The sequence below is a fragment of the Topomyia yanbarensis genome, chromosome 3 (genome assembly GCF_030247195.1).
Source record: "Topomyia yanbarensis strain Yona2022 chromosome 3, ASM3024719v1, whole genome shotgun sequence".
NCBI lineage: Eukaryota > Metazoa > Arthropoda > Insecta > Diptera > Culicidae > Topomyia > Topomyia yanbarensis.
In genome coordinates this window covers 161,290,826-161,317,598 of record NC_080672.1, presented here as the reverse complement: position 1 = coordinate 161,317,598, position 26,773 = coordinate 161,290,826, and the positions used below count along the sequence as shown (strand labels likewise).

General features: G+C 35.3%; 1 protein-coding gene and 1 long non-coding RNA gene across 2 annotated transcripts in view; both read left to right on the top strand.

The window, feature by feature from the left end:
- Nucleotides 1-26,773, top strand: part of LOC131689355 (allatotropins-like) — a 94,366-nt gene that overhangs the window by 20,113 nt on the left and 47,480 nt on the right. The window lies entirely within an intron of this gene.
- Nucleotides 25,552-26,090, top strand: LOC131689356 (uncharacterized). The gene is made up of 3 exons (XR_009305378.1): nucleotides 25,552-25,648; nucleotides 25,763-25,932; nucleotides 25,995-26,090. It is a non-coding gene; the product is annotated as an uncharacterized LOC131689356 (long non-coding RNA).

The following is a 26,773-nucleotide window of genomic DNA, read 5'->3' as shown; positions in this document are numbered from 1 at the left end:
TTGGATCATGACCGCTACATGCGTAAAATGTACCTGAAATATTGTCAAGTGAGATTGCCATTATTTAGGGGGAACCATTTAGCTATTCTTCTTCTGGACTTAATATTGAATGGGGTTAATTAAAAAAATGCAATCGGATTCGAACGATTCATGCCGTTTTTGCGTGAATAGAAAATGGATAGGTCGTAAGATCTAGAATCAGTCAACAAAGGAAAAATAGTGGCAAATCGTTACCCTTTTCTAACGAAGAAACGCAGACGTAGAAACGCCCTTTTGAAAAAATGCTCTTGTATCAAATTATTGCAATTGTCAGAGAAAATCATGGAGATTCGTAAATCGACCACAACTGCACAGTTTTGTTCGAATCGGCGATAGTCATATTTTGCGATCGACCGGTTTCTCATGGAATTCTTCAAATGTTTTTCATTGACTACGCTTTGGATATATTATATCTTCCTTATGAAACCAGTAAATGGCTGGGAAATCTAACGAAATAGAAAATCGGAATAACTAAATTGTAAGAAATAGCTTGTGGCGAGCAGCTTACCGTTCTCGGGTATTTAAATATTTATTAAATTTTAAAATAATGTATATGATCAATGAATTTACAACATGTAAATGAAAAGATATTTTCATATAATATTATAATATTCAACCATCCGTGTGTGCAGAACGAAAAAATCAAAAAGTAGTTCAATCACAATAGGATCGTTGCGACACCGATAGCTTGGTGTCGATTGAATGCATACGGCACGGCTTGATGCCAGCAGAAGAAGAAAATAATGATCGCATGGTCGTTCTAGGCGAGGATTTGTGAAGTTTCTTTTGCCGGCGTCAGCGGTAAAACATGATGACGAGTTATGTTCTATCAATGACCATGCGGTAGACTTGGGTGCAACGCCCAACTCCTACTTAGCAGAAGGCGTAGGACTCTTCACATTTCCTTTTGATCATGTCCATATGAGCCTGCCTAGTCCTAGTTTTTCGTTCTAAGTTTATAACTGATTTACTCTAGAATACCTATCCGTCTTACAATTTCATTGCTTTCGTTGTCTCTTAGTCTTAAATTTGTCGAAAATAGCCAACAAAATGGATACAGTGTAATCTATAATATTCTAAGACTTATATTCTGTTTGCTTCTGAAAACAGGCCTCCAAGGCACTCGGAGACGTCACTTTGTATTTTTACGAATTACGTGTAGTTTTGTGCCCTTCGAGCATAAAATTGTTTTAAGTCGGTACGTTCTTTTTGGGAGCCATTTAGTATATGACTCATATAGTTGACCACAGTCATCAAACATTTTTTGAAACGAGGTTGAAAAATCCACCTTTAAAAAAACAGTGTGGTTGTTTTGCTTACAAGTGCTTACTTAGCCTACAAGAAAGCCCACGACTTTCTGGTAGATTAATGGCAATTCGCTGGGATATCAGCAAAAGTAGCTAAAATAATGTTGCAGGTAGGAATACTTTCATCTCTTTTTCTCAACTGATGCCATATGGCCCCACATGCAATTTTATAATAATAGCTGGCTTGAGCAGCGTTCTTGTACGTAATAAACTTGATTTAATTTACTTGATTCTACACGAACTGATTCTTGTACTTAATAAACAAAACCCATATTAAGTTGTTTTGATGTATAACACACAACAATTCGTTCTATTATAATGTCGAAATCAAAAAAGTGTTGAGAAAAAACCGGTTTTAATCCACCTAGTGGTGCAGTTGTGCCTTTCGCATTTCTCCAAACTATGAATGCATGGTTGATTATGTTCAAGATAATTGTGGAAATGTCTATTACATTCTTAGTACACTTTGCATCTATACACAACGGCTCGCCAGCCCCGAACTCGAAGAGCTACGTATCGACGGTGAAACCCTTGAAACAAAAATATCATACATAATTAGCCTAATCAGCATTAGTTCAATGTTGTATTCGTGCTAACTAATTTTGTCATGCGGGAGTGGGTGTGTGAGGAGGGTAAACCCCATAAACGAATCACTCCCCAGCAAAATTTAATATGTGTGGTGATACAGTGGTGGTAGAGTGATTAGCCTATTTTTGCCATGTTTCTATTTTCACCCTACCCATTTGAAACAAAAAAGGATAAAAAACGCGACATTAGTCAATAGCGGGATGAATCGCTCAGTGCGGTTATCGAAAATGTGCACTCCTTATGATAAAATGTCTGGGAAATCGATTGTAGATATATAAAATGACCGCAAAGTACACTATCATGCTTGTTTTGCCTTATTTCCCCTTTTTGCGATTGTTTATTTTTAATACTGGCTAAATAACTTGGTAGAAAACGAAATGTGATCTGCCACAGCTAGTATTTCTCATGCAAAAAAGTTCAACGATTCTATAGAAGACAGTAGGATTGTCTGCGTAAAACGTGTTAATCCGTTTTACCCCAATTCTCCCTAAATGTTGGGTTTTTAGTTTAACTTTACTCAACATTTTAGAATCTGGTTTAATGCCGCTGATCAAAAGTAGTGTTTCTTATTCAAAAAAGTTCCAGGAATCGAGGGAAGATTGATAGAATGACCGTGCGGAACAGATGAACCCGTTTTACTCCAATTTTCTCCAAACTCTGGAGGTAAATTAAACATGGCAATATATTTAGGAAAGAGTCTGAATGCAAGTTGATCAATAGTTGAATTGCTTATGTAAAAAGGACCTGAGAATAGATTGCAGATAGTCAGAATGTTGTTATGGAATGTGAGAGCCGGTTTCCCCCCTCTTCTTCCTATAGTTCAAGACTGAAGCTAAACCAGGTTTTACATTTAGGGAAGAAGTCGAATACTGCTCAGATAGTGAGAAGGACCGTACAAGACGCGTATATGTGTGTATTCTTGCTAATACTCATGTGTTAAGTTAAAGCTAGCCCTTCATTTCAGAAAGAGACTAAATGCGACTATTCAAATGTATTAATTCCTATATGAAAAAGGAAAATCGGTTGAAGATAAATAAAACGACCGTACTAAACATGTATACCCGTCTTACCCCAGTTCGCAAAACCCAAGTTTGAGTTAATCCTTACTCCACATTTACGAAAAGGCTTAGTGTGGGTTATCAAAAGTAATATTTCTTATTTATGAAAACCCGAGAAATCGATTACAGATTTAGAATGGTCGTCCGAAACGTGTGAACCCGTTTACCCCATGTTTTCAGTTAAACTTGGCTACATTTCATAAACAGGCTGAACGCGAATTTTTTGTACTTAAGAATTTTTACTTTTCATCAGCTGCATCCAGCCTATTTCCGAGAAGTACAGCCAGGTTTAATTTCATACTTGAGTAATGCGAGGGACTTAGGGTAAAACGGGTACACATGTTTCGTGCAGACATTCTAGTCAACTTCAATTTGTTTCCTGGACTACTTAATATAAAAAATACTACTTCTGCAATGTGGGGTAAATATAATTTCACATTTGTATAAGAGAAATAATTGGGGTAAAACGGGTAAACGCGTTTCATGCGTTTAGTATGTTCAATCGATTCTCTGAACTGTTTTACTTAAGAAAAACTACTTCGGTGAGCCGGTTTCAGCATCTCTCAGTGATGCGTAAGGTATAACTCAACATATTCATTAGGGACCATTCATAAATTACGTAACGCAAAAATTGGCCAAAACTAACTCCCCCTCCCCCATGTAAAAAATTGTCACAAATTTCTCTATCATTCCCTCCCCTATTACGTAACAAATTCATGAAAAAACGTTTCGTGAGATTATTATAATTATTTTCAATCGATTCTCTGGACTTTTTTGCATCGTCACTGTTGTACTATCTTATGACAAACGCCATTTTGGAGTAAACTGAGTTAGATATGCCACATTACTCGTCTGAAAAAATCCAAAAACATGGCGGCGTTTTCAGAATTTTGAGATTCTGCTTGGTTACTGATATATAAATGCTGAGTAATTGTGAGTTTTTTGCTTCAAATCACTGTATTTTGGGATTGGCTAAAGTTATCTTGATGTTTCAGATATTTCTCTGTGTAAAACTGTTTAAGTAACACAACGGCATTATAATTTTCAAAAAAACATGCACGAGTTGTGAGAAAAATGCAGTTTTCGTTTTAAACTGGAAATTTAGCATATTTGGCAACACTGTAACCAACAATTACTATTTTTTCGGATTCCCTGAACAATTTGCTTCAGAATGCATCTCACCGATTGTTTCTAGAGCAATTTAAGCCGAAGATATTAATAAAAGTTGATAATTGATGCTTTATTTGTATTGAGAATATTCCATGTACAATTGGTCGGTGTTAAGTCAGACCGGACTAAGTGACAATATATTGATTTCGCGAAAAACTAGTTAAAAGTTTGAATTGCAGCATCGTTTACATTATAATTTGAAATTAATTTGTGCCATAACTCTTGTTTATTGTTACATATTTAAATTCTGGCAAAAGTCGAATGTAGTTGAAGAAATTCTCTGTCCACTGCCACCATTATCTCATTTTTTTATGTTTTGCGACTTAGTCTGGTCTGACTTAACACCGACCAATTATGACACGTCATAAAAATTTAGTCATCAATACACACTTATGTCACGTGTAAGTGCGACTTTTGCTTACATTTTTAACAAAAACTCTCATACTCCAGTGACCTTCGTAACAATTAAGAGATTAATTCAGAATTGATAGAAACATCAATTGTCTTCTCTGAATTGTTTCTTCCATTTATAAGTTTCAAAATATTCAATCTAATATCAAATGGGGTTTAATGGGAGGATTACCTCTCTCCGTACAATTCTAGCTACGCCCCTGTCAAAATCTAGAAACCATATGTCAGTCAAAAAATCCGCCAGGGATTAGGTCGATGATTTTCACAGTGATTAACCTTTCTATTTGAGAAAAGCAAAAATGTACCAAAATCCAAAAAAGTAGATTTTTTTAAGATTACTTAAAATCTCAACGTTCCATGCATTTTAAAAGCTTCAAAAATGCAAATTCGATTTTTAAATTTTCCTTTATTGATATCTTTCACAGCTGGTGTGAAAGAAATCTAATGGTCCTAAGCGTAGAGAAATGTTTTGTTGTCAGCTGTCATCGTACTGTCAGATGGACCCAATTAAAATGCTGAAATCGATATTTTTATTATTTTATTTAATATGCACCTGCTAGAAACTGAAATAATTATATGAATTGAACAAATGTAAAAAAGAATTGAACTGAGACTAGATATCCTTGGACGTTTTATCATGTTCCGATTATTCTGTGTACGTAACTGGTCCGTTTTACCTTATCCATCTACTTTCACTGAGCCTCAGTAATAATCTTGTTTCGTTTCTCCACCTAACATGAAAATAATATCCTAGTGAGTTCATTCCATAACGGTCCTACAATGTCGGTTCGTTCAGAAACATCCCGCTCACGTCCCATACTCGCGCCATATTTTCACTTTACGGCTGACCACAAGAATGTCTACCGTTGTGCTACAAAAACGCAATAAAACTCAACCTGTTGCATGTTTATCGGGCTGAAGTTAGACAAGGCAAACACATCTGCTCTTCCTGACGAACCAACTGAAATTGATAAAAGTGCGTAGGCACATTCTAACCAGAAAGGTACATCACTGGTCGTGCGACGGGTTTCGTCCATAAACCAGAGCACCCGGCGTTCTGATAGCAACGATTTCAGCTTTCAAACTGGTTAAACATTTCGTGTCACGATTTGTGAATAGCACCCAACAGAGTTCATGATTAAAACGACGGCAATTAAACAGATTTTTGATTAGGGGAAAGTTACCTATTACCTTTTACTATCGGTTGTGTGTGAATGAGCACAGCATCTATACTTGGATGATATGTTTGGTTCCAGGGATCGTTTCGACATAATTTATCCTATGCTTATAGTAGATGTTGCACTTGACGATAGAAAGAAATGTGATATCAATGGCAACTACTCGTTTCCTGAGGGTACCACGCCGGTATTATGTGTCCAGCTATAGCCAGGAAAGGGAAATCGCAGCGGAAGGCTTCCACTCAAAGATACACAAACTGCATGTGTACGTTGGTGCGGAAATCGTACATATCATGTCTGTATTGTAGAGACTGAGAGATGACCCGTCCGGGCGTAATTTTGAATAATCAATGGACACTAAAATGTCATCGACGAAGGATGCATATAGCAATATTGATTATTGGTTCTACTTGAAAAAACTAATAAATTGAATCGTGTTTTGGCTAGATTGTGTTAAGGTTCACATCTCTTGTTAATACGTACGTTACTTCTGCATAAAATATATAATAAACCCAATTATTCTGGGGGGTTGCGCTCATAACTTTAGATTTTGAATTGCTTCTCAATTTAAGTACATATGTGTATAGAATACACCGCCTTTCGGACAAAGGATCAGCAAGCAAAATTAACTCATACTTCAACATGCGAACTAATTTCATTGTAGGGTGTACTCTAATTCAATTTGTTTCGTCGTAGGTTAAGTTTTGTTAGTATATTGCCGTAAGTAGATTTGGTCTGTAATGCAGAAAAGGTGGTTTCGATGGTTTTCGCATTTGGGAATTATATTGGATGTACATAAAGAAAAACGGTACATTGTGGTCAGAAAGTTAAAAAACGTGGAATCAATTATTATATTTTGATATACAGTTATGATGTCTTCGGACAAGTTGCTGTATGGCACTAAGCGCTTTTTTTGGTTGAATCATTCTAGTTATCAACTTTTTAATAAAGCTAAATAGTGGTGTGGTGTTTCGAGAAAGTTGTAGGCCGTCTGTGTATCGTCTGAGGATGCAAACTTTGTAGGTCCTGTGTGTTTCGAGATAGAGAAGGTTTTAGTGAAACATTTACTTAAAGATTAGGTTTTCAAAAATGCGCCATATTTCAAAACTTTTAGGACTTGCAAAGTTGGTATCTTCAAAAGATATTTTTATAATTACCTGACATACAACTTTTCCGTGGACACCATCTTTCTACTTCGTTGCATTAAAAAGTTGATAACAGCATCGCCCTAGCGAAAGAATTCCGAACGAAAATGAAACAATCAAATAAACGAAAATGAAATAATCAAATAAACGAAAATGAAATAATCAAATAAAGGGACCATTCATAATAGCATTAAATTCTGAAGTTTTGTATATTGTGATGATGTGTGACGACAGGGGGTAGGGGGTCATGTCATGCTACGTAGCTTTTTTTAAAGGGATATAGGGGTTGACCTGATGTAACGACAATCTTACCCGTTTCACTAACTAAGATCGCTTTTATTTTTTTTTTAATTTTTTTGCGGTGACAAGGGGGGAGGGTTACCGCCAAGCTACATAATTACCAGGGGGTATTTAGAGGTTTGTGACAAAATGCTACGATGGGAGAGGGGGTGTTAAAAATCACTCACAAACTGCTACGTCATTTATGGATGGTCCCTTAGCCCCTTTTGGACGCTAGGTACCCCCGGGGTTACTCCCTCGAATTACGAAAATGCTCATGGATTGAAAAGTAGTACATGTAGGAGAGCCCGGCGCTAGTTGGCGGTTGGGGTAAGTTGGCGGAATCCACTTTTCTCCGTTTCTATTAGACATAAAGCACTGCCTCTCGTTGTGAACCTCAAGTAATGTAAATCTCATTAATCAATGTGTTTTTGTTGCACAACATTTTGTTTTGTAGAAGCTGTGGGCGATATTGTGTTTTTGAGCACACTTTGTAAATTTTCTAAATTTTAAACATTTTGTGCTATTTAAGGTGGTTACCAATCTATTTCCCGAATGATTATATTTTTCGATAGTGCGTGAAAAGAGCTTGTAGTATCCATATAGATATTATACCTATCCATACACAAAAGCAATTTTTTAAATCATATTTTATAAGATGTGTGGTGGGGATAAGTTGGCGGTGATGCTCACGGGGCAAGTTGGCGGTATTATTTACAATGCAAAAATAACCATTAAATTTTTTCTTTCCTTACATTCACTCCAAAGTAAGAGAAACTTTCTTTCGTGTCTCTTGCCAATGCAGGGGACAATTATTTCGGACAATCGCCTGAAGAATTTCGAAAATTTGCTTTTAAATATGGAGTACTCGTCGTAATCAAAATGACGGGGTATTAAGACTGAAATATAAAGAAAAGTGTCAAATAATATACAGTTTTATTAAAAAGACAATCGGCACATTTCATAAGGATCACTGATGTAATCGAATTTCTATTTTATTATTTATTTTTTGGCATTCCGCCAACTTACACCACACATACCGGCCCCGGGGCTGGGGTAAGTTGGCGGCTTTTCCGTAAATCCTTAAATACATTAAGCTTTGTGATTGTCATTTTTTACTCCACATTCAACAAAGATGGGATTGACGTCGTTTGTTTATTTCTGACAGAATAACTGACAGGCGCTGTGACATTTACGATGCAAAGATTACCGCGAAATTCAGAAGTGATGACAGCTCGTTTTTTATCGGACAGCGATAGAAATAGTCCATTATCATTGTTTGATATGTTTACAAAAACTAAATGAAGATATTCACTAGCTAGTATGCACGCCGCTTGTTACGGCATGTCCGGACGAGCGTAAAGTAACTTCATGTTGTTGGAACCGACAAAAAGTTAAGTTACGGTAAACTTCCACACTAAGCTTTTTACGACGTCGTTAACAAAAAAGGAAAAAAAATATTTTTATAACTAAACAACACCAAACCTTCAAAGAGTCTTCAAAAATGTATTATCGAAAGTAAAAAATTAGAACGAGGAAATTTTCACTGTAAACAAGTTTACGCTTTTTTGAGAAATTGGTCTTGAATAAAAAAAAACGATTCAACGTTTCAACGATTTGTATAGGAGCTGTCAAGTTGTTCCCCCTCTGCCCCTTTCGGACGCCAGCCATTCAACTAGCAAATGCTTGCATTGGCGCTGGTTATATAATATTATACACATTCATTAGGGTTACCAAATGCACTGAGAGCAAATTAAGGACATCCCTGCCAAATGTTTTGCCAGTTATGTCACTTGATCCAGAATTCTGAAAAAAAACAGTCGAAATTCTGGCTAATTTCCAGCGGTTGAACTGGGACGTTGTATCTCAATCGAGAAAAATTAGAATAGTATAATGCCAATACCGAACTTTGGTAAAACCTCATATTGAGCTATCCAACAAATTTTGGTTACTTCTGAGTAAAACAAATTTTGGTTGCCATGAGTCGCAGAGAGTATGCATTACCAAAAAAATCGCTGAAAGAAATTGAAATTTATTCTTTTGGAATAAAGTTGATCTGAATAATTTAATACAGGGTGATTTGTCGTGACGTTTTTTTAATCTAGTAAAAAAATTGAAAAATGCAGTAAATTGCGAATTGTTTATTTGTCAATCAAAAGAACATTTTTTCCATTTATTGTTTGAAAACAATTTCTTTTAAGTGTTGACCATGTTGGAGCTTCAGGTAGTCCATTCGACTGGTCCAAATTTTGATGACGGATTCGAGTTGGTAATGTTGGTTTCCAATGCTTATGGATGTTACCGCCGCTATGTTTTCTTCATTGCGTGCTGGATGTGGTCGATTTGTTCGCTAATCATCCAATAACGAGAACTACAACGCTTACTTTTTGGTTGTATGGTGAATAGTTGAGTCAGTTGGCCGATTATGTCGACCGTATTATGGACGGAGTGCACTAAACACATTTCCCATAGATCGCTGAGTTTTCGAAATATAGTTTAATAATTTGAAGATGGTGAGCCAGTGTAAGTCGTTCCATTATGAAATGGCAAACAATACTAAACTACAATAGCACGACAGTTTGCAGTTAGTACCCGTTAACTACTGGAAAATGCCCTGTTAAAAAACTTCATGTTGAACCACCCTGTATATGCCAAGGTTTAAGACTAAAATTAAGGACATTTGAAGTAAAATAAGGACGCTAACCAAAAACCTCGAAAATAAGGACATTTCCTTTAAAATAAGGACGGTTGGTAACCCTACATTCATAGCCAAACATACACTTACCAAATCCGTCAAGCTAAATTAATGGGTATTTGGAATCCCGGAATATTCCTGAAATATAGAATAAACTCAACACTTTTCTTAAACACATAGACGTAAACGTAAAAAGTTGAGCTTTTCTTAAACACATAGACTTAAACCAACGTCAAAATTTCATTCAGAAATCTTCTAATACGAAACGCTCATTTTTGTTCCAGACAGAGTATTTGATGACGTCCGTGAGAAATGCAATCGTGTCTGATGAAATCTAATATGAGCATTTATTTTATTTACCACTTGGCCTATATCTCTTAAGTCTACACTAGTGAGCAGAATTGGGCTACAGAACTAATCAAAGGTAGTGTAAGCTTCATGTTTAAGGCTCAAGTTACCTCAAGGCTTGGTAGTATGCGTAAGAAAAATTGTGTTCAGCTTTGCCACCAGATTATCCATTTAAACCTTTTCAAAACTCTAAAAGAAGAATATCAGTCGATTTATTAGATCATCACGATTCAATTCATGTAAAATACCTGCTGGAAAAACCATCGGCTTAGCTGGATGGTGCTTTTGAAAAAGTGGCTGTGATTTTTTATCACACTACCACACCGACCTGGGGTACGCACCACAACTGCGCAATGAAAAAACCACAGCCACTTTTTCAAAAGCACCGTTTAGCTAAGCCGATGGTTTTTCCAGCAGGTATTTTACATGAATTGAATCGTGATGATCTAATAAATCGACTGATATTCTTCTTTTAGAGTTTTAAAAAGGTTTAAATGGATAATCCGGTGGCAAAGCTGAACACAAATTTTCCTACCCACACTACCAAGCATTCAATTCTAACACATGCTTAAAAAAGGTAACTTGAACCTTAAGTAAAAGGTGGTGTAATGCTTCAGCATGTACATGTGTAAAGTGTATTTTACACACTTTAGATGTGTAGGTCGAAACATTTTTTTCTTACACACTCATTTCGATAATTTCCGCACAGCTGATGACTCAGCAAAGTGGTTTTAATTTACTGATTTTCAGCAATATATTTTCCGAGTTTCAGCAAAACAACGTCACTTCAACTGAAATCCCGGTAAAAGCTTTGTTAGCTGAGAGCTCGGCTGTGTAAAGCTCGGTAAAAGTTGCGAAAAAAGCTGAGATTCGGTAGAACAAAATTAAGTGTGTAACATACTATCAACGCGCTACTTCGATTCGCATCAGTGACACGAATCACTGTGGAATGTTTCGAATCAACGTTTTATCGTATTATAGTGCAATACTGCTCAACGTTTCACGGCTAATCATGTGCCAATATTTGCACAACAGATTGATAGCTTCACTGCTCGTTTCCGGTTATAACATAGAAAGGATGATTGGTTGTTAAATTGATTTCAAAGGCTAATAACTGTTAGAAGACAGGCTAAGAACGTGATCGATTGAAATGGTTAATAATAGTTTCTAAAATACGCATAGAAAAAGTTACAATTAAGAAGATGCTCCTTTTTGAGGTTGGATTGCAGATGTAAGCTCTTCAACAACGAAGTTTGCCAGTGGAAATAAATCTCTACTTGTCATTAGTGGAGATATACAAAATTATTTACCACTTCGTTTTTTAGGGGCTGCTCATAAACCACTTCGATTTAGGAGGAGAGGGTATTGAGGTTGTTTAAAGAAGGCTACGTTTGACTGTTAAAGGGGGGGAGTCTTATATACCAATCAACTCAACTCGACGATTTGGGCAATGTCTGTGTGTGTATGTAACGGATAAAATCTCATTCGTATTTCTCAGCAATGGCTGAATCAATCTTATCCAAACCAATTTCAAACGAAAGACCTAACACTAAGACAGAATGCTATTAATTTGTTTTTGGTTTTGATGTTTAATTTACAAGATTGTATATGTACATGTAATAATATGCTTTTTGTAATTGTTTAAAATTTAAAGTTGATATTGACAATCCAGATACATATATATCTTAAGATAGCCTATACGAATACCTTTCGAACGAGCTATAGATTGTTGAAATCGGACTATCATCAAAAGAAATATTTAACGTTAAATATGGTCGACAGATTATTACCATTTTCGAATATCTAGAAATAAGATCAAAAACATGCACTTGAGTTAACACCCAAACGGCTGAGTTGAGGTCAATTGCATCTTCGGAAGATTATTTGGTCTTTCTTTTGATATTATGTTTTCACATATAAATCCCTTTATTAGTGCGACATTTTCATTAATTTTGTTTTAAGTGATTACATTGACATGATCTTTTTCTTCTGTGAACAACTTTGGTAAAGACACCAAGTATCTATCCTGTACACTTTAAAAGTTACAGCATGTTGTTTATTGTTCAAGATAGTAGCACAGACTAACAGACATAACACTCAAAAACAAAGCTTCGTCCGCTTTAACGGTCATTTTAAAAATATTTGTAGTTGGAACTGTGGCCACATTTGAAATTATGGCGCACTGACATATAAACAAGCATATGGGGGATAGACCACTAGTGAAAAATTGTTCCCAAACCGGAGGGGTAACCCACCAGTAAATAAGTGTTTGGGACTGTGAATAAAAGGTGGAGCTAGTGTTTTGTGGAAAATTGTCGGATCGATGTTTTTTGAGAGAATTCCTTCATAGTGTTATGTCTGTTAGTCTGTGATAGTAGTTCGTTTAAATATACCGACCGAATTTTATTTCGATAAAACAGAAAAAGATGATATCAGGACATGTTTTTTATTTCATTTTTCTATCTACCACCGCTCGAAATAAATACCGAACAATTTCAAGTTGTCTGAATGTACCTTGATCACTTGTGCAAACTTGCATTTGCCAGAACCTTCTGACAGCTAATTTTCTAACTTATGACTCTTGAATCGATCTGGCACATATCTCGGAAAAGGAGCGAAATAAATAGCTTCACGTACGTGTAAACAAAGTCGTCCACAAGAAACGACTTCGAACACTGTCTACTAGAGGATTATATTCGAGGATATATTTTTAAATTTCGTGCAAAAGAAATGTATAGGATTCGATCAAACTTCCAAGATTTTTTTAGAGGCCCGGAGAGTCGAGTCTTATAAAGTCACCTAGACGATTTGGGACAATGTCTGTGTTCATGTGACAAACTTTTATTCGTGTTTCTCAGCAATAGCTGAACCGATCTTATCGAAACCAATATTTCAAATGAAAAGACCAACACTCAGATAGAACGCTATTAGAATGTTTTTGATTCTGATGCTTAATTTCCAAGATATGGAAATTAGCTTGGGAAAATTTTTTTGCAGTTTTTTTCGGATTGACTGTCAAAATTGACAACGTGTGTAAGTGATGCACCAGAAAACATATAGGGTAAGGTGGGCAAACCCGACCGTTGGGTAAACCCGACCCCCTCTGTTACCGAAAATCAGAAGCACTACGCGAACTAATATCAATGGTGTCGTGTAGAGCATCGAAAATAATCATAATGGTGGCATGACAGCATTTTATTAATCTACATTGAGATGCTCAAACGACAAAAAGTGTGTTTTTATAAATTTTTATTTGACTTTTTGCATTATTGCCTACAGGATATTTCTGATTGTTAAAGTGATTGCATAAAAAATGTAAGTGGATTTAAATTCTTTGAATAAAGTCCTACAAAGTGCGTAGATGAATTTGGTTCAACTTTTTTTAATTGCATCGTAATGAAAAACGACGCGGTGGGGCAAATCCGACCTCCAAATAGTGGGGTAAATCCGACCGCTTTTTTGCTAAGAAAATGTTTATTTATCAAATTGAAATATATGTTTATTGTTATTTTATATTATTTTTATGAAAAATGGCTCTTAACTACAAACGAAAGACACAAAAACGTGATGATTATAGTATTCGTCAAGCAATTGCTCCGATGCAAATGAGAATATCATTACGTGCTACTGCTCGTGATTTTAGCATACCAAGATTGACATTGAACTCCATTTTCTTCATATTACAAAAAACCATAAAATTTGGGTAATATCTGCACTAAATCAACCAAAAACATAGGGGGTCGGGTGCACCCCACCATTTTTGAAAACAGCAAAAATGAACATTTTCGTTAAAAGCTTGTATCTCAAAATATTCCCAAGATCCGAATAAAATGCTATATATAGAAAGTTGCCCAGGAGTCTAACCTTGGTATATAAAACGACTTGATCCGATGTAAAATGAGCATTTTACAGCCAAAACCATTTACCCCACCTTACCCTACAAATACCTTTCGAACGAACTATAGATTGTTGAAATTAGACTATTATAAAAGAGATATTCGTCGTTAAAAGCGGAAGAAGAAATGTTACCATTTTTCAATATCTAAAAATAAGAGCAAAACATGCAATTTATTTTTTAATGTTAAAACGGCTAATTTTAAATTTGATATCATTCTCGGAGAATTTAGTATATGCAATATGCACTTTTTGTGCTGCATTTTTACAGATTTATTCCTCTAATAAAGAGATATTTTCATTATTTTTCTTTAAAACGAATCTTCAGCAAATTTGTAGCTCTTCCTACTGCGAAAAACTTTGCTTAAGACAGTAAGTATCTATCTTCAATACTTTAAAAGTTAACATGTTGTTTGTGTATAGCGCTTCAGCACCCATAATTAAATATAGTAACGATTCGTTTAATTAAACCTGCCGAGTATTATTTTGATAAAACGGAAAATGGTGGTATTAGGATATGTTTTGTATTTCACTTTTTTTTTTCAAAAACATTCAGTATAAGAACCAGACAGAATATATCCGGTTTTGATAAAGTTATCTTAGATAACCGATTTTTAATCTTGAATGTAACGATATACGGATTTCCGTGTGAGCGTATTGTTTCAGAAATGGTGACAGTTTTCCCTATAAAAACTTGTTTTAATCCACCTAGAGGTGCAAGTGTGCCTTTCTCATTTCTACAAACTATGATTTAATAGCTGGTTCGTACAATATAACATTATGGAAATGTCTTTCATTCTTATTACACTTGGTAAGTATATATAAAAGCACCTTTTTGCATTCATCGCGGTATCGGTTTGAATCGGAGTTTTCTATGTGATCGCACTCCACAACCCGTAACTCCGGAGCCGGAAGTCGGATGGAGATAGAATTTAATATCAGTTTCCGGGGACGCAACACCTTTCATTTGAGACTAAGTTGATCAAATCGGTTCTGCCATTTTCGAGAAACCAATATAACCGTTATTCTGAATTTGGATGCTTCCGGATCCGTCGATCGTGTGTGGCCAGTGTGGCCAAAGAGACTTTGAATGACTGTTGGTGACCTAGATTTACAAATTCAACACTTGTGTTTACATTTTGGAAAAAATTTCACCTTTTTACATTCATCGCAGAATCAGGATTAGCTGCGTGATCGTACGTATCACCCTGTAATTCAGGAACCAGAACTCGGATCCACACAAAATTCAACAGCAGCTGATGGACCTTTCATTTAAAATCAAGTTTGTCAAAATCGGTTCAGAAAATTCCGAGAAACTGATGTGGACAAATCAACAAATTTTGTTTTGTAACCATACTCTTCAACTCGTAATCCGGAACAAGATGTCGGTTGAAAATGAAATTCAGTAGCAACCTATGGGAATATTATACCTTTCATTTGAATCTTAGTTTGTCAAAATCGGTTCAGCCATCTCCGAGAAACCGATGTGGACATTTTGTTAACAAATCCGCACATACACACACATACATACATACATACATACATACATACATACACACAGATATTTTGCGATCTCGGCGAAATGAGTCGAATGTTATATGAGACTCGGCCCTCCGGGCCTCGGTTAGAAAGTCGGTTTTTGGAGCAATTGCATAACCTTTCTATATGAGAATGGCAAAAGAATAATATTTAATTAGCTTAATCAGCATGAGTTCAATGTTATCTTCATGTGATTACATTTTGAAATGTTGCTGGAATGGGTTTGAAAGTGGAGGGAATGGGGGGTTAGTAGAATGGGAGTGGAGGATGCGTCAGAAATCGTTCATCTTATTTCGGTATACGGGGTGGATGAAGGAAATGCGGGCGTGAGGGTGGTCCAAGGGGAGGGGAGTGATGAAGGACGAAGGTGTAAGGGCAAGGCGGGGGGAGGGGCGGCGACGCAATACTCAACTGCATATTTTGCCTTCCATTTGAGACTTGGTTTGAGAAAATCGGTTCAGTCATCACCGAAGAACCGATGTGACTTTAATTGTGGAATATGCCCGGAATTCCAGACTTCCGGAATCGTCGATAGTGGACAATATATTCAAAGAATGTTTGATTGGCAATCAGTGATCTAGATCTGCGATTAGAAGTAATTTGGTGACCATTTCAATAGTTTTTAGCCTCTGAGTTATTACGATTGTACCGATTTATATGGGAAATTCCAATGTATCATTACTAACACCTCTGTAACTCCGGAAACAAGGGTCAGAACCGAATGAAATTCAGCAGCAGTCAGCGGTATTACTTTATCTTTCATTCAAAATCAAGTTTGTAAAAATCGGTAGAGAATTCGTTGGGGAATGAGTGTGATATTAGCTTAGGAACTTGGCGGGTTCCCCGGGGGCGTCATGAACCGTCATAGGTGGCCAATGTTGTCAAAGCTGCTTTAATTGATCATTAGTGATCCAGATCCGCAAATTAGAGTAATGTTACATCAATTTTAATATGTTTTACATCATTTTAACATCATGGTGGTACCAGTTTATATGGGAATTTGCTGTGTGACCGCACTCTTCAACCCGTAACTCCGGAACCGGAAGTCGGATCAACTAAAAATTCAATAGCAGCTTATGGGAGCGTTATACCTTTCAGATGAAACTAAGTTTGCGAAAATCGGTTCAGCCATCTCTGAGAAAATTGTGTGAGTTTAAATGACACACACACACACACACACACACACACACACACAGGCATTTGCCGATCTCGACGAACTGAATCGAATGGTGTATGACACTCGGCCCTCCGGGCCTCGGTTAAAAAGTCGATTTTTACAGTGATTGCATAGCCTTTCTTTATATGAGAAAGGCAAAAATTGGGTTTCGAGAGAGATTTTCAATTTGTCCCTTGGTAGTGTGATTGGTAATAGTTATTCAAAGGAAAATTTCTTGTTTCAATCTCTATCTATTGTGAGTATAAAAATTGCTGAGAAATTTCAGCTCGATTGGTTCAATGGTATTCGAAATATGCTACTCACAGTGAGATAAATTTTCGAAAAAGTTTATTTAAAAATAATCGCGTTGTGGTAGAGTGTTATATAGAGCTGCAAATTCATTTCTAGTTCTCAGATCGCCTTTAAAATTAAAGTAAACGCTGTTGAGATATGTACTCAAAATAAATTCAATATTTTTTTGTTTGATTCTTTGACCCAGCACAATATATAAAGGCTCCTACGGGAAATCCAGAAAATGATACATTCATCGGAGAATTTTAGTATTTTGTTCACAAAGCATTAGTAATAATTCGATTGTCCTTCTATTTCAAATTCTATTTCCTTTTGTTTTACCATTGATGTAATAAACTTTGGATAGAGAAATCTCTTTTGTGTAATACCAAGATCTATTTATACATTTATTGTGCACGAAAAAGAAATATTTTAAGTCACGCAGAGCCACACATATGAGTGTTCCAAGAGTAGACATCCAAACATTTCCAAGTCGAGGAGCGCCGCGGCGAACATGATAACTCGTGATAAAATTGTCTGACGCATGAAATTCAATAAGATTTGCAAAGCTTAGACTTGTGTTTACTCGATAAACAAAAAAATGAAAACAAGTTCGAGTTTCGGAAAATGTCTTCACGAAAGCCGAAAAATCTCATATTTTACTGTAAACTTCGATCTTTTTTCTTCAAAATAATAGGGAGAAAAAAAAAATTCGGTTTCCTTTGGTTCTTCGACAGGCTCAAGTCAGTTGGTTGATTATTTTTTGAGTTATCGTGTTCGCCAATTTGTAAAACGCGGTTTCGAGATAAACGCTATTAAAGGGTGTCCCACATCAAATTGCATCACGGAAAAAACGCTGCACTTTGGTGTTTACTCCTTAGGGTGAAATATAGTATAGTGCTTTCGCATAGGCCTGCTAAGCCAAGACAAGTATCGGCTTCACTGTGTCTCATCGGCATAAACAGAACTGCTGCTCGGATGGGACATCACGTTTGATCAGTCGTTCGATTGAAACACAAAGTGTGTTTTAGTTTTAAGGGATTTACGTCAAGCCGGCGCTAATCTATTCCGACAAAAAGTTAGTGTCGGTTTCTGATGAGGCGAAGCCGAAACATTAACCGATTTATTTCAAATTTTGCATACACATTCTATGGTAGAAATACCTCACCCCTACGTTGAGTTTTCGCAGAAAAAAAAAATAAATAAGGGTGCTTTTTACTCATTTGAAGTAAAAATTGCTATCTTTCACGAAAAATTCCACCATTTATGAGTAAAAAAACCCCTTAATCGAAAATTTTTTCTCAAAAGCTCAACGTAGGAGTTAGGTATTTTTTACATAGAATGTGTATGCAAAATTTGAAATAAATCGGTTAAGTAGTCTTTGAATGGCAGGTAACACCGCAAATCATTGAAATGATACATTATAACACACAAAAGTTTTGGTCTATTCGCTTTATCCAAAGTGCTAAAAAATTCCCAAAAAAGGATTTTTTTTACTTGCTGAAACCTTTAACACCCCCCCCCCTATTCCCACCGGAGTCGCGCTTATGGCCCACAGAACGAGCAGCCGCTGGGACCCTAAGACGATTTCGCTAGAATTTCAAAGTAGCGTGCACTCAGTGCACTAGCGTGACTGCCGGAAGGTTACGTTTGCACATTGCACTGTTTTGAATAAACGAATTGAAAAAACCCAAATCTTTGACACAGAATTTTAAAATTCCGCCGAAGAACTGTGGAGCAGGTATTCCAAGCGAAAACAGCCGACCGTAAAATATCACCATCGCCGATTCGTATGAAGGACCAAAGGAGTGACATTAACCTTCTTAGCCAAGTCAATCCCAACGTTTTATACTATCTCCTATAAGATGAAACGGTTGGTACGGTTGTCCTCGTTTCTTTCTCATGTATGTTTTAAAACGATTCGTTGGTTAAATTGTTCATTAAATTCAATTCAATTCAATTGCCGTATAATATTGAAACATCTTCAAACCCAACTCTGCACAGTAGACCTGGCCGTTTTAATATTTGCGACATAGTATAATATGCTATTTGAAGCATATTATAGTATGTCGCAAATATAAAAAAAACGTTAAAGTTGACAAGAAAAACACTGCAGTGTTTTCCAGGATGCTTTTCAATACTGGCTGTGTACGGGTTAGAATAGAATAGAAGGGCAATTTTTCAAAAGAGCGTATACGTTTCTGCGTGCATTCCTTTAAAACATTTAAACATTTTGAAACGTTACTCGCGTTTCCCTATCATAAAATGTCTAATGTTTATAGTTTATAGTTTATTGACGCCATTTCAAATCAAAACGCTCATAACTAAAATTTGCTGAAATGTAGTAGTTCTCGAGATATTCTAAATTTTGTTTTAACAAAACAATTATTTTGTTTTATTACGACCTTTTCATGAGTTACTCATGTTTCTCCATCAACAACAATATGTTTTTCAAAAGGCCCATAACATTTCCTGTAACTTTCCCTTCGACATCAAGGGATTGTAAACTATCTGAGAGCTACATGAAAATAACCAAAATATGATTCAACTATATAGTTTAATCATTATACCCTATGGTTGAATAATATTTTGGATGTTTTCGTGTAGCTTTTGTGGGGCTGTTTAAAAACCTATTATTGTTCATGGAGAAATAAAAATACGTTATGCAAAAATCGTAATAAAAAAGAATACTTGTTTTGTTAAAATAGAATTTAAAATAACTCGATAACTACTTTATTTCAGAAAATTTTTGTTATGATGATTTTGTTTTTAAAGGGTGTTAATAACTTTTTAAAAGACCATAATTACACGAATCAATTATTTTTGTTGAAGCAAAATTCCAAATATATCCACAACCATTGCATTTGTTGAATGCAATTTGATTTTAAATCATACTTAGAAACATATTCTGTAATAAAAAATTTAAAAATAAAATTTACAGTTTTAAATGTCAATTTGTATAAAATTTAAAAGTATGTATAAAGTTACCATTACAAAAACATTTTTACCGATAAGTTCTCCAATTACATTCAAAATGTTTCTTTTCTCTTTATATTCTAATTGATAAAATATAAAAAAATTAAAAAAATGGGTTTTTCGCTTTTTAAATATTTTACATATGTGGAACAATATTTTTCATACAGAAGTATTCATTTCTTGTAATTTGTACTCAGATAGTTTTGTTGTATAAAATACGGAAATCAAACAATTTTTGTTTTCGAAAATGCTACATGTAGAAACTTTTGCGATCTTTTAAAAAATTGCTCTTGAGTTTCTATTTTGCGACTATTTATCATAATCATATGATTTACGAATAAGAATTTGGTGGGCAAAAGAGCTGTTCTATATATACTCTACTGATGTTTAGGATTTTTTGGCAACTGACTGCACTAAATTTATGGCTACGCAACTGCAATGATAAGCTTCTTTCATAATATGAAAATTAGTTTCAAGATTCGTGTAACTACGTGCCTTATTTAAAAAGTAGGTTTATACAACATGATCTAGTAAAATAGAATATAAAAATAATGTGATAATGTGAAGAAGGTTTCATCGTACTGCTACGTCGAATAAACCAATTTTTATAACAAATATTTTCACATTACTTCACATCACATTACATTGCACAATTTTGCGTATAAACATTCTATTTTTTACTCCTACGTTGTATTCAATCTTTATCATACTTTAACTTACGTAATTCAAGCGAAGTTCAAATAAATAAATATACGGTAGATATAATTACAGCGCCAACATGAAATCAAATGTGATTCTACTACCTCCGATTGTGTGGTCTAATCTCTCCACCAGTACAAGGTTCCGTCACATGATATCATTTTCTGGAGAGAAAAACTGATACTACTCATGTGGTCGTAGATAAGAAATTTCAAGTTCGAAGAATAAAACGCTACACGCATTCCAACGTTGTTACTTGCAGGAAACATTTTGTCCTGAAATTCTGACACATTTTATCAATTTAGGTATTCGAGTTCATTCTGTGGCTTGCTGAAATTTGTTTGATATATACAGTTAAGCATTACATATTGCACTTTCAACTGAGAGATGTGCGTTTCTCGTTTTGACTAGTAGAAATTGGTTGCCCTAATATATTCTCTGACTATGAATATTAGGAATTATTAGGCCAGTCGATATTTATACTAATTTTTGTTTATTTTAGAGTATATTATCTGTCATATAATTTGATTGTCACGAAGAAAAAGTAAATTCCACACAATCTTCTTTGTTTTTATATCCCAATCCCAACCTAACCCAGCTTGAGTTAAGTAAATCTATGCAAGTGGGGTACTTTGTTGACTGCACATACTCGTGAACAAGTTGTAATGACAATGCAAACATACGTAACAATTCATTACGATAAAGAAAACGACAACGTCGACAGAACCGGACATAAACCGACCAGCTTCACTGTCGTTTTCTTGAAGAAGGATGCTGTCTCGTCGCGTGGAGGCTGAGTTTTATGAAACAAATATCGATACTTAAACCGTTGGATGTTGTTAGGTATATGGTTGTCATTACACAATGAGAAATTATATCGTCGTTCGTGTCTTACTGTTACCCTCGACATTTTTAGGAGTTTTGAAAAAGTGGCAACCAAATTTAATATGTACAGTTCAGATCCATTTCCTTCATTAGGCTTTAACATAACTTGATGACTTTCGAGTACTAAATTGTAAGACAAAAGTAATTTGTACAAAACAGCACATAAGCGACGATATGATGCTGGTATATACCTGAGTACTGAGACATCTCAAGTGGCAAGAGTGGGAGTTTCCATCCTCAAGAAACGAAAAGTTTTCAAGTTATTTTGTTCTATGCGACATTCCGGAAGGCGTAATGCGGTGCTGTCATATATGTATTCTCATGTAACGTTGAAAAATTCGGAACGTTCATATGATTAGAGTCATATAAGACAAATTTAGTGCAACGCTTTGAAATGCAAAGGATCGCCGAGCAAACAATTAAATCTTTCGCCAATGGGTACTGCAGGATCAGAGGGATGTGAAAAATGGAACTGGTGTTCCGTGGCACTCTCTGAGAGGGGATGTGAAATTCCATGCGTTGTGTGTAAAGCTGTGATGTACCTACTCCTACTGCACAAAACCGTAATCTTCTCCGCCGATAACAGTGATGATCTTCAACACCGTGGCTTTCAACATTCCTTCAGGACGTCTCACATCAGAATGGGTTGAAAAAAGTCGAGCTACAGCAGATAGATTGGATAGCCACAAACGTCTTCTATAATATCTTGCTGAGAATTTATATAAAGGTTATTTTTGTTATTGCAAACCATTTAAAGCGGCCTTGCAAGAATTCAGGGGCGGATCCAGAAAAAAATTCGGAGGGTGTCCAAAATTTCGATTTTGAAATGTTCTTTATACAATGCGTAATATGTAATAACCTCATTTAATTAAAATCAGTTTTAGTGGTCAAATCTGGTTTGGCATGATTTTGAGTTTAGAACGAATTTAAAATATTGTCACTATGTATTATGTATATATTATGTATATGTATATTACATATATTGTAGTGTATTACATCATAGTTTGGATAAATGAGAAAGGCAAAATTACACCACTAGGTGGATTATACAGATTTTTACTATGTTTTCCATTATACATACATCAACCGACAAACAAAACTGTTAGCAATGAGAGTGAACTACGTTTATGAAGTTTGCAGCGACTACTTCACGCAGAAAAAAGATTTGTAGGTTCAATAAAAAAGGATTAAATTCAATAAATAAAATTATTGGTCGGGAGACAATAAATTTATCAATTGAATTTAATGAAATTTATTTATCGTTTCAATAAAAAAAGTTATTGTTACATTTTTTAATAAACATTTTATTGAAATTTAAACAAAATTACTGAAATTAAGAATGTCTTTATTTGAAGCAAAAAATTATGGTTATTGCAATACAGAAATATTTTCAGACCAATAAGTTTGTTGTTTGAAGTAATAAACAAAAAATGATTGGATTCAATAACATATTTTTGGTTTAAATGTGCTTAATTTTTCTGCGTCTTAGCAACGACATTGTTTGGATAATCCCTCTATCAGAATTGTCGTGTTTTAATTTTCACAATTAAACAAACAGAATCAAACATTGAATTGCATTAATTTCCATATATTGCTAATAATTTGAGAAGAATTCTGAATAAAATCCATATCCCACCTACCGTTACTTGATCTTTTGGGTTTTGGTTATTCCAATTTGATAAACAAACTGCTAATAAAAAGAAAATAAAGCGGTGCTTAAATAAATTGGTACCCAATTTTTACGTCATATTTTGGACATTTGTTTTATGCTTTCAAGTATTTTTTTTACAAAGGAACCTTTTTTAATACGTACAATGCATAATCCAAAGACAGACAAAATTATTAGATTATAAGCAAACTATTAAATTGTACCTTTAAATCCTATTTGAAAATGCATCTCAACTACCAATTCCTCTTGGCAAACGGTGAATTATAAAACATTGTCGGTGACATGTTTTCAACTGTGAATTTTGAACAATATGATGCAATTAGAGGCGAACTGACGATGTTAATACTTATAATATAACCCATAGAATGTAATTGCCTGCTTCAAACTAAACGAATTGGTAGGAAATTATTAAAACTTGTTGATGTGTCTTGTATGACTTGAAAATAACTAAAAGGTCATAAGGAGATGAAAAGGTAAATAAAATACGTATTTTCAACTTTTTGTCTGGAACCACATTTTTCTAACGAAGCCTAATTTGAATTTGATAAAATGGTTTGAAAATTTGAGATGAATTTTTAATTATAAAGTGATGATAAACAAATAATTTGTAACGTGACAGATCGAAAATTCGAAAAAGTTTTTAGGACCACACCAACAGCTTGCATAGAATGTCTAACCCACATTTTTACTTATTAATTTGAGTATACCTTTTGAAACAGTATTGTGAAAACCTTAAACTTTCATTCATTTTTGAGAAAACACAGTTGAACTTATGTAACGTGACAGATATCACGTTGTTACAAAAAATAAAACATTGAACGAACTTTTCAAGTTGCCTAGCATAGGTTGTAGGTCTACTCAAATGCAACAAAAAACCACGCTGGGCCAGTTTAATATACTCTCTAAATCATGATTTATAGCAAAAAATCAATTCTTTGGGACTTTCGATACTAAAAATTTGCTCGCTGTCATTTTTCGATTTTTTGACATTGGTGGAAAGAAGAAAAATAGACCAAGAAATAATGTGCGACTTATGCACAACCATATGAAAATTGAATTTTTTTGGAGATTTTTCATGAAAAACAAGCGAATGGTTCAATATTTTTCTAAAGGAACGTCATAGTTCTAATCACAATTCGAAAGAACATTAAATTCCGCTTCCAACAACATTTTTATCACAAAAATCGGTCGAGAGATAATGGAGTTATCTGATCTAGCCTCAGCTAGGGATTGTCTCTCGTGACTTTTAAGGAGTTTTTGTAACATTGATACTGTGATCAGCATTGCATCGCAGCGGTTATCTCGAAATTACATTTTTCGCTAAGAGTCCATGCACCTCAAATCCTAATTTGGGAATAATTGAAGAACTTTGCCATTTCCCGACCGATGATTTTATGATCTAAATGCCGTTGGACGTGGAATTAGTTGCTCTTTCGAAGTATTATTAGAACTAGGACGTACCATTGTAAAAATGTAGAACTATTTGCATATTTTCCACGAAAAAATCTGAAAAAAATGATAATTTTCATATTATTGTCCATAAATTGCACCTTATTTCTTACAAAACAGCATAATATAGCATACCGTTGAAAATGTCTATTTTTTCTTTCAAAAGAGTTAAACAATCACAAATTATCTGAAAAATTACAGCGCAGCATTGCATTTGATTCATCCTACAAACTGTACTAGGTCTCTTGAAAAGCCAAAGTCACTGTAGCACCGCGTAGATGCAATTATGTCCAAAATGGTGACCATCTTCGGTTCTGATGAAATTTTTTACGTTTCATCTGTATGGGAGACAAAGAATTTTCCACAGATGAACAAACCATTTTTATTCAAAAGTAATATTTAGAAAAGGTGTATGAGATCTTCAATTCACTCTTGATTTGTACAGCAAAACTATGTGATAGCGAGTTGTAGGGAATTAATTATTCTGTGTGAATAATTTTTGGTGAAATGTTAAAAAAAATTGTTGAAAAATGTAACTACAAAAAAACTATCTTATGTTTTTTTGTTAACGCAAGCCTAAAAATAGAATTGTATAGAATGACTGTAATTGTATGATGAAGAAGCTATCAGTAAGAAAACATTTTTAACAACGACTTCAAGTATGCTTCTAAAATTCCTAGTATTTTCCAGTCATAAATATAATTTTCTTATCCAAAATCAATATGATCGCGCACAATTTTCCCTACGTTGTGAGTTTTGCGTAACGTTTCACCAACGACGAAAGAAATCTCCTTACTCGACGATGGAAGCGAAAATACCACGGCAGCGGGATGGACTAAATGCACTAACAGCAGTTTGGATCACACAAAAAGGTAAGATTTTATTTCACTGCACTTTAATTCCAATTTTCTTTTAGGCGATGTTCACTGTTCGACGGTCAAGAACTACTGAATTTTATTTCTTCGTTTCAAAAACCAACTACCTAGGAAACAGCTGATCCGTACAACACTGTACATGCGGAACAGCGGAAAATGAACCTAACTTTTGGTAGCAACATAACAGCGTACTAGATGCCTACAGTGACACTTCGCTTATCTACTTCAACATCACCGTCTCCTTGAAATAACACATTTCAAAACAAAACAAAACAATTTCGGTAATTCTACATGCTTCACATTACTAACAACTATTTACTAATATTTTCTTTTTCTTTTACAGCAAATCATCCAGATTGGGCCGGTTGTGGGTTGGTGGCCAGCAGCTAATTGTCGTCGTCGTCTTCTGATGCAGCAGCGAAATCCGGCAGCAAACAGATTTTAGTGATCGGACGGCTGATTGTACCACGAGCAGTGCGCAGCAGTACAACTCTTGCTAGCCCATCCGGGCCCGGGGAAGTTGACTCAATTCGAGCAAGTGGCCAACGGATTGGTGGTTGCAGTTCATCTACGACGATGACCATACGTCCAGGCAAAATTTGTTCGTTCCGCAAATGCTTGGTGGTATCCTTTTGCAGTTCCTGCAAATATTCTGAGCGCCAGTGTTTCCAACATTTTTGAACGTGCAACTGCAGCTGCTGATAATGATCCAGTCGGTTGACCGGAATGTTGTGGTGATCTGGGTCGGGCAAGGCGAGGATGCTGGTGCCGATAAGAAAATGAACCGGCGTGAGAGCAGCAAGATCGTTAGGATCATCAGACATTGGCAGTAAAGGACGTGAATTCATCATTGATTCAACCTGCGTGAGCACTGTGCTGATATCCTCAAACGATAGGCGCGATGGACCCAACTGCCGAAATAGATGCTTCTTGGCCACTTTGACTGCTGCTTCCCATAATCCGCCGAAATGAGGTGCCTTCGGTGGATTTAGATGCCAAATGATTCCTTCCTCTGCACAATACGATGAGATTTTGTCGATTTCGTTCTGGTTTTTGAGCATAGCAAATAATTTTCCCATTTCATTTTTAGCCCCTTCAAAGTTTTTGCCATTGTCCGAATGA